At 45.6% G+C, this 14286-nt stretch overlaps 1 protein-coding gene across 2 annotated transcripts in view; it reads right to left on the reverse strand.

Moving 5' to 3' along the window:
- The window catches only part of zgc:172282 (leucine-rich repeat and fibronectin type III domain-containing protein 1-like protein), a 273026-nt gene extending 268817 nt beyond the window's left edge, over positions 1 to 4209 (reverse strand). For both annotated transcript variants that reach the window (XM_015951654.3, XM_054742727.2), the window contains exon 1: positions 3255 to 4209. The gene's annotated coding sequence lies outside the window, so the exon portion shown is untranslated. The remainder of the gene's footprint in view (positions 1 to 3254) is intronic.
- Between the last annotated feature and the right edge of the window lie 10077 nt (positions 4210 to 14286).

Here is a 14286-nt window from a genome sequence, read left to right on the forward strand (position 1 = left end):
GTAAGAGGGGAATTGGATTACAAGATGGCTTCTCATTCATGTGTATGAACGTGGCTCAATTTCATATATGGACAAAAAAATAGTGCACACGTATTTGCATGCTGCTCTGTGAAGCTAGAGGGAAGGATGGAACCAAGAGTTCCCATTGGCTCCCAATCAATGGGATGAAATATAGCTAGAAGAGTATGAAGATCACACCCTCCACTAATGAAAATGATTTGAATCCAATTAAAATGAAACTGGGTTTTAATTTTTAAAAATCTCCACCAAGCTGAGGGGATTTCAGCCACGCTGATGTAGCTTGTTCCTGCGGACAGCCAACAAAACAGGGTTTGGCTCAAGTGCTGCCAAGTCTCTGAGAATGAGCGTGAGATTTACGTGACTGGCACTTTTTGCCCAATCCTTCTCATGCCAGATGCCCATTTTGTTAAAGAGAATAATTTCCTAACGGATGATAAGTAGAACCTCCAGACATCAGTCAGACAAGGCCACACCTGGAGCAGCTAGTTCGATTATGTTGTTGCTGTCAGGCCTGGTTAGGTGATTATGGGATTGAATTCTCAAGGAGGCACAAAAAGATCCAGAGACAAAAGCCTGCTGGAAAAATACCAAATCTCTACAGACTGGTGGTTACTTTAACATGTAACTAGTTAGCTCAAATACACACATTAATAGCCCAGTTCTCTTACACTCAAATTGTATTGGACACATTTGATTCCATGCATCCATTTTCCTCTTTGGAAAAATATCCGGGGGCAGCAGCCTAAGCAGAGAGGCCAAGCCTTCCCTCTCTCCAGCCACTTAAGCCAGCTCCTCCAAGGATATCCCATGGCATTCCCCAGCCAGCCAAGAAATATAGTCATGTAGTCCTTCCAGCATGTTCTGGGTTGTCCTAGGTCTCCTCCCAGTTGGACGTGCCTAGAAAGCCTCACCAGGGAGGCATCCTGACTGGATGCATGAGCCACATCAACTGGCTCCTCTTGATGTGGAGGAGCAGCGGATCTCCTCCTAGGGTAACAGTGGCAGAGGAGTAAAGTGTCCCCTTCGTAACCGGGGGGTTGCAGGTTTGAGCTCTGTCTATTGCAGCCATTGTCCTTGGGCAAGACTCTTAACTCATCTTGCCTGTTGGAGGTGGTCGGAGGGACCAGCGGTGCCATTGTTTGGCTTCACCTCCATTGCTCATCACCACAGGTATGTGAATGTGTTTGTGGATGACTGATGTGTTATAAAGCACCTTGGGGGGTGTAGAACCCTAATAGGCACTATAGAGCTCCGGACCCCACGTGACTCTCAGTTAGTAGACGCCATATTGGCAGGAAAAAAGGTAAACACGGGTCGTAAACATGAACATGAACGGGATTGGCTTGGATTTTACTCCATCGGAGTCACTACTTCCATTAAGGCTGAAAATGCAGTCAGCAAGCAAAGATAAGAAATAACCCCAGTGTAGACAAAATGAAGGTTCAATTTGTGTATTAACTAAAAATCTAAAGATTCTCACATCCTGGGTGTGCCTCAGTTTTTTAACAGATCGGCTCACCTTATTAAAAAAATGGGTCCATTCAACAAAACTTGGTGTTTCAAATGTTTTAATAAACAAAATTAACTCTGTACGTGTCATGAGTCAATGATTCTAAAAAAGGATTTTTCAAAAAGGCAAAAATGAAAAACTCCATGCTAGAAAATAGCAGCCTGGTTAGGGATAACCCAGCAGAATCTGGATTTCTGAAACCGTGCAGGTGCTTTCACCAGCCTTCTAAAGCTTTCCCAAGCTGGCTTGAAGGAAAACAAAATGTTGGACCACCATAATGTCTACAATCTATTGAGTCATCATCACTTTTATCTTATTTGAAATGAAATAACCATTCTGCCTTAACCATACAGTATAATCTTTTTAATCATGCATTGGTCAAAGTGGGGCATTATCACCTTCGATGGTGCCAAGATTCCTTCATTGTTAACCATACTGGAAGCTTCAAATCATGAGCAGGAAATGAAAATGTGTCTCAGCGTTGACCCAGAATGCGGTGGGCTGACTGCAGCTGAGATGTCAGTTTTCAAACTAATTTAAAGTATGAAGGCCATTGCTAATTACAGTACACTCATTAATTATATCAAGTTTCTTTTTAATTAAGGAGAAGGCTTGACAGACATTTACTTTGGCCTTGGTTTAGCACCTAGAATCCTCCTGGGGCAGTGCTACGGCCAAGGAAAGTTGGCTCACATGAAAGGCTTTAGCCATGGCGCAGGTATACAAATTAGGTCAGAAACCTGAAAACCAGCGGAGCTGCTTCCTAACAAACTCATTTCATCTGGCATGTGTGATTACATGTGTGTTAATGTGGCTCGGAGCCATCGCAAACCCAATCAAAATGCAAATGGGACAGTGAGCAATGAGAAGATGTAGCAGGTAGAAAACAAAGAAGCAGATAAGCTGACACAGCAAACTGAATTGTTGGCTAAATGCTTCTTGTGGTTTCCTCAGTGTGTGTGTGTGTGTGTGTCCGTGTCTCCACGGTGTAGCCACTTCCATTACACAGCAGAACATCAGATACCACCGCTAGTGTTCTCCTGGGTGCTGGGTCTACAGCGTCGTGTTAAGGCTTCTCCTGGCGGGGTGTATAAGAGCAAGCACACCTTCTCTGTATGTCTCATCTCTTATATTCCTCTCCTCCATCACTTAAAAGCTGTTCCTCCCAATCTGTGTTTGATCCATTACCTTATTTCTTCCACTCACCTTTCCAGTGCACCGCCCTCTCTGCTGCCATTACCCCCCCCCCTCCTCCATCAGCCAACTCATCTACCTACTATTCCATTTGCTCTTCTCCACCCTCTTCCCTCCAACAGCTCCTTTTTAGCCTCTCCTGCCTCACTCCTTCTTCCATGCATGTGCAGAGTTCAGTCTCTTTCATACTGTCACATACCCTCCGCCCAGCATAATTCCTAATCCTGTGCACCCTTTAATCTAGTTCATCCTACAACAATTTTTGCAGTTTCAGACCTTTACCCCTTCCTTCACCCATCCCTTACCCCACCAACACCTCCCCTCCTCCTGTTTCTTTGAACCAGACACAAGCAACATCTTTAAATAGAAGGAAATCACCAGCGCCATTATCTTCTCATCCATCTCTTCCCTGTTGTCAACATAACTATGTTATAATAAACACATTATAATAAGAGAAATCGTTTTGAAAATGGAATAAACATCGTGATGGGGAAGACACTAGCAGAGCAAAGAAAATAAATGACTGTACCTGCGCGTCTCCCCTCTGGCTCTCCCGTTATTTCTCCTCCTGGTGTTTTATCTCCTCTCAAAACAGCTGAAGATCTCACCTCAATCAAAATCTGTTAAATAATCCTTCATCTGGAGAAATGACACATTTTCACAAAGGCAAATGGAGAAAATATATCCACTTTTTTCCTGTGTTTCGTGCCTCGCAGGGCTGGGGCTGCGGGGTCCTCCCGGATGATGAGGAAACAAAAAGGCGTTTCAGTTCAGTTCCCGCTGAGTTTGCACCAAACTGCTCCTGGAGACCAGTGGCAGCCTTTTAACCTGCAGAAGTCCGCTGTCAGCTGGTGATCCGCCGGGGCAGAGGAAGCAGATAAAAGCCGCCGTTAAACCGGCACGCCACCTCCTTGCGCACTCATGTCTCCAGAAGAATTCCTCCTTCCAGTTAACGCTCCTTTAATCGGAAAACACCCCGCCACTGAGGGGTGATACTGGGCTGAAATCCGGGATTTATAAGAGTAAATGGAACTCTGTAGCCTGTAGGATAGTTAGGAAACCACCACGCGCGCGGTTTATGATCCACAGCCGGTTTCATGGAGATCCTTCCAGATTCAGCAGCTGTCACCGCTGTCCATGCTCCTCTTCTCACTCAATCACGAACCTGTGTGTCTGATCTGCACTTGCCCTAAAGGAGAATAACCCTCCTCATCCCCTCTGGTAGTGGCTGCGTTCCCTAGGTCTTCCAGGTAAAACGAAACAGTGATAAAATCAGAGCACGCTGAGCGCATTTGTAACGGTTTCTTCTCCGTTCTTAGTAACACAGGTGACTTTGTGGTGACCTCTCTCCTCTCTCCGCATCGCTCCAGGACATCAGTGTGGGCTGCCCGGTGGATGGCAGTGTCTAGATGCGTTGTAGGTCAGGAGGAATGGCAAGCTTCAGAAGAGAGAGAGAGAGAGAGAGAGAGAGAGAGAGAGAGAGAGAGAGAGAGAGAGAGAGAGAGAGAGAGAGAGAGAGAGAGAGAGAGAGAGAGAGAGAGAGAGAGAGAGAGAGAGAGAGAGAGAGAGAGAGAGAGAGAGAGAGAGAGAGAGAGAGAGAGAGAGAGAGAGAGAGAGAGAGAGAGAAAATCTCCTATCTTCTGGGTGAAAAGCGCCCTGATCCGACACAGTCTCCGTCCCTTTGCTGTAGTTACTTTCACACTGTGCGGCGGTTCGTCCCGGGAGGCGTTACGCCCACCAGCCTCTCTCCGGTGCGTCTCCCTCCCTCTGCGCCACACCGACTATAGACGAGTCGCCGCTCCAGGATTAGGCTGCAAGCTGCTAATAACAGATGGGTGCGTTATGACGATGGTGAGTGATGCCATCGCAGAGGCGTTTACTCTGGAGTTGTGGCTGATACACACACACACACACACACACACACACACACACACACAACACAGGGTGGGGATCTCAAGAGGGCCACATAAATGCATAAAAACACTCACTGGGTATTGGTAATTCTGTTGCTTTTCAACATTTATTTCTGGATCAATGTGAGTCCCTTGATATTAGTTTAAACACCACCACCTTCCTGAGTTATAATGACTTCAGTGGACCCATGAACCAGGGCACACTGCTCAGATCATCTCTGGTTTCTAGAACATGAGTTCACTGGAATCCAACGACCTCCACAGTAACCAGGTCTCAGTCCAGTCCAGAACCGTTGGGATGAGGTGGAACAGGAAATCTGCGTCATGGGGTGTGCAGCTGACAAAGGGGTGAGATACACGTGGGGTTCATTGGACCACATTAGGTGGGTTGGGAATAAAGAGAATAAATAAACAAAACTCTGAAAAGAGGGCCTCTTTTATCCATCCGCGAGAAAGAAACAAGTCGAAGACACACACGAGCAGCAAAACAAGAAGCAGAAAGCACAATAAAGAAGTCAGCCATAACCGATCACTGCACAAGAGAAAACCATGTAAAGGAATGGGACAACACAAGGATCATAAACACCAAACAACTGAAACACAAAAGATGGATAAAATAAGCCATAGAGACAAGGAGACATGGATGTGGGACCATGAACAGAGACGATGGAGTTTACTCATTGGACCACGCATGGGACTGCATCATCAGAGAGGGGAGAGCGGGCAGCAGAGGGCGACAACGTCCTCTGCTGCCGGCGGATAAACGGAGTAGGAAGTGACGCCACCATCAGCGTCAGCTCTGAAGATGTTTTGCAGTCGGCAAATGAAACGTTAGCAGGTAAAGAAAAACCTTTTCTGTGTTTTAAAAATGACCAAAAATGGAATTGTGAACTGGAAACACAGGATTTCATAGTAAACAGATAAAAATATCACACACTGTGCCTTTAACATCAAAATCATTTGGAAAAATCAGTTTAATCCATTTTTCAAACAGTGATACCGGCCTAATGCAAACAGACATTTTGTAAACCAGGAATTTACATTATTATCGGTTATAAACCCAGATAAACAGTTTTGATAAAATCACAAATTTGGTGATTATTAAATAGAAGACTACACTGCAGACCACTAAAGTAAACTCTCACTTTAGGAATATAATCAGCACACAGGAATCAATAATGTCCACTTCCTCTAACTGACGTTTCAAGCACTTGTGGTCATAAAAGAAGACATAATGTGGTCAAAATGCTTTTTTTAAATAGTCATGTTTTGCTTATGTTGCAAAATCTTGTAAAGGAGAGAATAGAAAGACATTTCAATGGAAAATGTTTACTCTGCAATTATATTTGCTTTTTGTTTCAGTTTTAAAATCTTTGAGTTCTTTTCAAGTTATTATAACAGGAAAATGTTACATTACAGCTAGTTTTAGTGTTGCACTTTAGGTCTTTTCACACAAACACAGCTCTCTATATAAGAAAAAAAGTCAAATAAGACACATCAACACCCTCCTGATTTATTTGGTTCTAATAATTGGTTGCATTAAAATTTCAATCAACAGTAAATCTAATGTTCATACTTTGCTTCATGATAACAGAGCTTGTGATGTTGAGAGACTGAGGGGAGAGGGAATGAACTGCAGGGGGAAAATGAAAGCATAGAGAGACAGATTAGAGAATGGCAATAAGCTTAGGAGGGAAAACGGAGGATGGAGGGAGAAAAGAAGATATTGTAAAAAAAAAAAAAATTAAAACTGAAGACCCGCCAGCTGATTCAGCACCACGGACAGTGCTGCAGTACGGTTCAGCAGCACAAGGCCAGAACAAGCTTTATCCTCAGAGAGAAAAGCCAAAAGCTCTTCTCAACATAGAATAGAAGAGAAATACATTCTAGGATCACACACACACACACACACACACACACACACACACACACACACACACACACACACACACGCGCGCGCGCGTGTCCTTGCTTCTCGTAGACCTGCATGTCCCCAGCCTACCACCCTCCTGAACCATCCACAGTTTGCGCCTTATCATTTCTCTGCATGGATGTACTCTTTGTGGATCAAAAAATAGTTGAGAATAAGTCAACCGTGTGTGTGTGTGTGTGTGTGTGTGTGTGTGTGCGTGTGTGTGTGTGTGTGTGTGTGTGTGTGTGTGTGAGATCCTAGAATGTATTTCTCTTCTATTCTTGGTTTGTGTAGTTTTTAGTGATGTCTGATGTTTTTTTTTCTCCATCAGTCTCCAAATTTAGAGAAGAAGCACGATGAAGGGTTCAAGAGGACAGTGCGCACTGAACCAGGTGAAGGATTTACAAACAGATCAGGAGTGTTTGATCCTTAGAGAGACATTTACAGACAGGAATGAACAACAAGGAGGAAAGGTCGAGAAAATGAAATTTATAAATAAAAAAATGTACAGCGAGCAAAACCAGAATATATATATGAAAATAAAAAAATGTATCCTTAAAAATGAGTTGTTTGTGTGTTTGATATCCCCATGGTCCCTTTTATGGTTTAAAAATGTTACTATTAACTTTGTTTATAGCTTTTTGATGTTATAAACACAAAAACAGTAAAAGTATTTTGGCCCTGCATTTGCCACATCCACACATATAAGTGACTGGACATCAACATATTCAATCTGATATTTAATCCATAAATGGATTAAGAGATTAGTGCTTTAGCTGGATAGATGATTAATCTTGCAATCAGGTAGCTGATTGGTATGAATTAGTTTATGTTGATATAAACTTTCTTTTGAGACACATTTACATTTTATGACATTTTAGAGAATGTTCTGTTGACGTAAAATTAGATTAAGATTTTTTTTTTTTTTTTTACAAAGTGGACTCATTACAGGAACAATTAAAAACATGAGATTAAACATACAGGGTGGGGTTATTTCTTTATAATAAGTAGTCAAAATACAGGGATTCCAAGGCAATAGAAATTCAGATTCAGATTTATTGGCCAAGTAAAATTACATTTACAAGGAATTTGGCTTCAGTAGATGTTCGCTCTCTATATATGTAAATATATGTTTACGTAAATGTTGTAAACATTTCTGTGTGTGTGTGTGTGTGTGTGTGTGTGTGTGTGTGTGTGTGTGTACTTGTTTTCATAAGTTTAAGTGCATACATTTTAACTAACCTGTAATCTGTGGACATATCCACATTGTGGGGCATTTTGCTGGTACATGCAATGTTAGGCACCCTAAAACTTGGTTTTAGAGATTTGGTGTAAATTAACTTTTGGTTTAGGTTGGTTAGGGTTAGAAAAAAAACCATTGGTTATGGGTGGGCTCTTCATTAAACTGTCACCTTATCGTGTTGGAGGAGTTTGAGAGCCCTAATGATCCTAGGAGCTATGTTGTCTGGGGCACTTTGTGCCCCTGGTAGGGTCCCCCATGACAAATTGGTCTTAGGTGAAGGTTGAGACAAAGAACAGTTCACAGGATCTTTCATGGAAGTAAAGTCAAAGAGTCGGAGTACCCGGCCCGGAGGGTTACCGCAGTCCCACCCTGGAGCCAGGCCTGGGGTTGGGGCCCGTGAGCGAGCGCCTGGTGGCCGGGCTTTCGCCCATGGGGCCTGGCCGGGCCCAGGCCAAACTGGATACATGGGCTCATCCAACTGTGGACCCACCACCCGCAGGAGGAACATGAAGGGTCCGGTGCAATGTGGATCGGGTGGCAGACCAAGGTGGGAGCCTTGGCGGTCCGATCCCCGGACAAGAAAACTGGTTTTTGGGACATGGAACATCATCTCGCTGGCGGGGAAGGAGCAGGAGCTTGTGGCAGAGGTTGAGCAGTACCGGCTAGATATAGTCAGACTCACCTCGACACATAGCATTGGCTCTGGAACCCAAGTCCTTGAGAGGGGTTGGACACTCTCCTTTGCTGGAGTTGCTCCGGGTGAGAGGCGGAGGGCTAGGGTTGGCTTTTTGTTAGCCCCAAGACTCTCTGCCTGTGTGTTGGGGTTTACCCGGGGGGACGAGAGGGTAGCTTCCCTGTGCCTTCGGGTCGGGGAACGGGTCCTGATTGTTGTTTGTGCTTATGGGCCAAATATCAGTTCAGAGTACTCACCCTTTTTGGAGTCCCTGGGACGAGTGCTAGATAGTGCTCCATCAGGGGACTCCATTGTCCTGCTGTGAGACTTCAATGCTCACGTGGGCAATGACAGCTTGGCCTGGAGGGGTGTGATTGGGAGGAACGGCCCGCCTGATCTGAACTAGAGAGGTGTTTCATTATTGGACTTCTGTGCAAGCCGCAGTTTGGCCATAGCGAACACCATGTTCGAACAAAAGGATGCCCACCGGTACACTTGGTACCAGGGCAGTCTAGGTCGCAGGTCGATGATAGACTTTGTAGTCGTGTCATCTGACCTGCGGCCGTATGTTATGAACACCCAAGTGAAGAGAGGAGCGGAGCGGAGCTGTCAGCTGATCACCACTTGGTGGTGAGTTGGATCAGATGGCAGGGGAAGATGCTGCGTAGACATGGCAGACCCAAACACATAGTGAGGGTCTGCTGGGAACGCCTGGCAGAAGAACCTGTTAAGACGGTCTTCAACTCCCACCTCCGGCAGAGCTTTGGCCACGTCCCGAGAGCAGTGGGGGACATTGACTCCGAGTGGGCCTTGTTCCACTCTGCGATTGTTGAGGCGGCTGTTGCTAGCTGTGGTTGCAAGGTGGCCGGTGCCAGTCGTGGTGGCAACCCCGTACCCGCTGGTGGACACCAGAGGTTCGGGGAGCCGTCAGGCTGAAGAAGGAGGCCTACAGGGCGTGGCTGGTCTGTGGGTCTCCGGAGGCAGCAGACAGGTACCGGATAGCCAAGCGGGGTGCAGCAGTGGCAGTTGCCGAGGCAAAATCTCGGGCATGGGAGGAGTTTGGTGAGGCCATGGAGATAGACTATTGATCGGCTCCAAAGAGATTCTGGCAAACTGTCCGGCGCCTCAGGAGAGGAAGGCAGCAACTCGCTCACACTGTTTACAGTGGTGACTGGGAGCTGCTGACGTCAACTGAGGCTATAGTCGGACGGTGGAAGGAATACTTTGAGGAGCTCCTCAATCCCACCTATGCGCATTCCGAGGAGGAACCAGATCCGGGAGACCTGGGGATGGACTGTCCAATCTCGGGAGCAGAAGTTGCTGAGGTAGTCAAACAACTACACAGCGGCGGAGCCCCGGGGGCGGATGAGATTCATCCTGGGTATCTCAAGGCTATGGATGTTGTAGGGCTGTCATGGTTGACACGTCTCTGCAACATTGCGTGGTCATCGGGGGCAGATCCTGTGGAGTGGCAGACTGGGGTGGTGGTACCCATCTTTTAGAAGGGTGACCTGAGGGTGTGTTCCAACTTTAGGGGGATCACACTCATCAGCCTCCCTGGAAAGGTCTAATTCAAGGTACTGGAGAGGTGGGTCAGATCGATAGTTGAATCTCAGATTGAGGAGGAGCAATGTGGTTTTCGTCCAGGCCGTGGAACTGTGGACCAGCTCTGTACCCTTGCAAGGGTGATGGAGGGGGCATGGGAGTTTGCCCAACAAATCCACATGTGTTTTGTGGATTTGGAAAAGGGTTATGACCGTGTCCACAGGGGAACCATGTGGGGGACGCTCCAGGAGTATGGGGTGGGTGGCTTTCTGTTAAGGGCCATTCAGTCCCTTTACCAGAGGAGCATGAGTTTGTTCCACATAGCCGGTAGTAAGTCGGACCTGTTCCCAGTGAGGGTTGGACTCCGTCAGGGCTGCCGTTTGTCACCGGTTCTGTTCATTAACTTTATGGACAGAATTTCTAGACGCAGCCGTGGTGTGGAGAGTGTCGAGTTTGGTGGCAGGAGAATCTCGTCTCTGCTTTTTGCGGATGATGTGGTCGCCCTAGCTTCATCCAGCTCTGACCTTCAGCTCTTGCTGGGCAGATTTGCGGTCGAGTGTGAAGCGGCTGGGATGAGGATCAGTACCTCCAAATCTGAGACCATGGTTCTCGACCAGAAAAGGGTGGCTTGCCAACTCCAGGTCGGGGGAGAGGTCCTACCTCAAGTGGAGGAGTTTAAGTATCTCGGGGTCTTGTTCACGAGTGAGGGTAGGAGGGATCAGGAGATCGACAGGCGGATTGGTTCAGCATCTGCAGTGATGCGGACGCTGAGCCGATCTGTTGGGGTGAAGAGGTAGCTGAGCCAGAAAGCCAGGCTCTCGATTTACCGGTCGATCTACGTCCCAATCCTCGCCTATGGTCACAAGCTTTGGGTAATGACCGAATGAACGAGATCGTGGATACAAGCGGCCGAAATGAGTTTCCTCCATAGGGTGGCCGGGCTCAGACTTAGACATAGGGAGAGGAGCTGGGACATTTGGGAGGGACTTGGAGTAGAACCGCTGCTCCTCCAGATCGAAAGGTGCCAGTTACGGTGGTTTGGGCATCTGGTCAGAATGCCTCCTGGACACCTCCCTGGGGAGGTGTTTCGGGCATGTCCTGTCGGCAGGAGGCCCCCGGGTTGACCCAGGACACATTGGAGAGGTTACATCTCCAATCTGGTCTGGGAACGCCTTGGGGTCCTGCCGGAGGAGCTGGTGGAGAAGGCCAGGGAAAGGACGGTCTGGAGCTCCCTAGTTGGGATGCTGCCCCCGCGACCCGGACCCGGATAAGGGGAGGAAGACGACGACGACAACGCTTATGAGTGGGGTTAGGCAGAGGTGGAAAGTAACAAATTACATTTACTCACGTTACTGTAATTGAGTAGCTTTTTTGTATATGTATACTTTTGAAGTCGTTTTTAAAATTTGTACTTTTACTTTTACTTGCGTACGTTTTTAAAAAAGAATTGTAATTCGCTACATTTTAAATCATATCCGCTACTGAGTAAAAATAAATTGCAGACTTACTAAATTAAAAGTATTACGTGTAGCAGTGTCGGAACAGAACGAGACACCTGCATGTGCACCGCATCTAAACCGGGGGTGGGGGTGGGGGGTTGGGGGGTACACTTTTGATAAAGAGAACAAACAGCCATTTTTACCACAGCTTTGCTCAAAAACACCAGTTCAGTCCCTGTGATCCACTCACTGTTTACCTCCTCTCCTGTGGGTTGGAACCCGCACCTTCGTGCACCGGTGTGACGTCATCAGAATTCTGCTCGGTTCGGTAACCAGACTCGGTTCTGTGTTTGAAATGTGTTTCTCTACCGCTCCGCACGGCAGCGGCAAAATGACGATTCGCGCTCGTAACAAGCGGATTCTCAGTGCTTTGCTCATAAAGCAGAAGACCTGCAGGCCTCTGTGAGTTAAAACATCCTGAAACTGTTTCAGGTGTAAACATTGTGCTCCATCTGTGTGTTTGAACTCAGAAGTCGCTCCTTAATGCCACAGATGTGTAATGATTTAGTTTGTTTCTTTATTGTACTCCAGAATAAGAGATTAAATTATTACAAAAGCAATTCAATGTAGTTAAATTAGTCATTCAAATGATTCTAACATGCTGCAGTGTGTGTGTGTGTGTATGTGTGTGTGTGTGTGTGTGTGTGTGTGTGTGTGTGTGTGTGTTACACATACAGTATAGGACTGCATGAGACAGCATGGTTTCATCAAATCCATGCATCCTATATCTTGGTTTAAGTAATGGCTCAGGAAAATAACTTATATTTCATAAATAATGACGTCTCTACAGTGTTTATGATATTGTTTTATCTTATATATCTTTGGTCTGGGAGGCGTAACATATCATGATACAAGCCTTTTAAAACATGCTAAAGTGTTACAAGAGGAGATAAATGCATGAATTTGAAGTTCATGTTTGGAGACCAACCTTCACAGTTTGGAGGCTCACGCTGGTGAAGAGACACCATTAGTTCTAGTAACACCTGAGCTCCCAAGGCCTATTCTGACAGGATGAATTTTACGGGACCCTTAAGGATTCCAGTTGGATGATTGGAGGATTATTTAGGAGGATTGGAATGAACAAACTGATTTCAGTGGTGAAGGGTTAAAGGTGTTGGCTCGGCATTAAAATTGTAGAAATGCAAAATAACTACACTTTACCATCTATATGAACATGTACTGTGTTCAGTTTTTTATTTTGTTAAGGACTTTTGTCATAAATCATTACAGAAAATCCAAATCCTCTCTTCCAGACAGTGAAGAACTGTGTTTCGCACATGTCACTCCGGCACGTAAAACAAGGTAGCTGCTAGTATTGTGAATCGCTGTGATTTGTTTATGTCTGTGAAGGTTCTCAGTCATCCAGGTCATTGTAGTCTAATGAGCTTTGAAAGAAAAGCATCTGGACTTCTTTGAGTTGCTTGAAGACGTTTCACCTCTCATCCGAGAGGCTTCTTCAGTTCTAAGGTCAAATGGTGGAGAGTCCCAGATTTAACCCCAGTGGGAGTTTCCCCCCCGAGGAGGGAACAAAAGACCCCCTGATGATCTTCTACATAAATACATTGAGGGTGGGTGTGGGTCCTATTCAGCCAGAGTTTCGGGTGAGCTCATTGTGAAACCTGGCCCCACCCTATCATGTGAATTCCTGAGGCAGTGGTGCCAGATGTACGATAATTATCGTATTTGTACCATAATTTTGGGCTCTGTACGATGTACGATCAATAGTTTCAAAAATCCTCAAATGTACGATAATTTCACATTGCATCTAGTAACACCATCTTTTGCTGTGGCTTTCCCAAGTCAATTACATAATTTTAAACTGTTCTGAAGTCAGATTTCACCTCAGTGCTTACAGGTTTATAAATGTCTCCTTCAAACTAATGAAAAAGAGAAGTTTGAAAATGATGTGAAAAATGCTGAAATCAAGCTATGTGGCTTTTTAGCCCAGCACAACATTGCAATGAGAAGCACAGACCACTTAGTACAGGTGATTAAAGGCATTCTGCTGCGACAGACAGTGAATCAGATGAGGAGTTCGAAATCAGCAACTAGGTGAGTAGGCTGTTGTGTCATTTATTGGGTCAGTTTTTCCACTGCTGTGATGTTTTGTCGCGTGCTTTTAACCTATGTAGAAATGAAATAAATAGGACTGCGCAAATGTGCATACTGTGTCAATGCGAGGAGGTCAGAGTGGTGCCGACACACTCTGCACGTTTATAAGCATTATATTACTGGTTTTAAAGATGTTTATTTAAACAGGGCAATATAAAACACCTTCTTTGTTATATTATATTGGAGTGAGAAGTCGTTTATAGAACGTTATTATCAAATTTATAATGTACGATAATTTGTACTGAAAAACGATAATTTAAGCCTCTCTGTACGATATTGTGGGATTTTGGATCTGGCAACACTGTCCTGAGGTCAGATGGCCCAGGATATGCGTGGGTGTTGAGGCATCTGGGAAGGGATCTCAAAACTGGATTATAGATGGCAGACAGTTGGTGTCGTAAACCACCGCCTCTGTTCAAAGATGGTTGCTCACAGTGGACATAAATGGCTTCCTTTACTCCTCTTTCAAACCATCTGTCCTCTCTGTCCAAAATGTGAACGTTGGCATCCTCGAAAGAGTGACCTTTGTCCTTTACATGCAAATGAACTGCTGAGTCCTGTCCCGTGGAGGTGGCTCTTCTATGTTGTGCCATGCGCTTGTGAAGTGGCTGTTTGGTTTCTCCGATGTAGAGGTCTGGGCATTCCTCGCTGCACTGTACAGCAT

Source organism: Nothobranchius furzeri, chromosome 13, assembly GCF_043380555.1.
Source record: "Nothobranchius furzeri strain GRZ-AD chromosome 13, NfurGRZ-RIMD1, whole genome shotgun sequence".
Taxonomy (NCBI): Eukaryota; Metazoa; Chordata; class Actinopteri; order Cyprinodontiformes; family Nothobranchiidae; genus Nothobranchius; species Nothobranchius furzeri.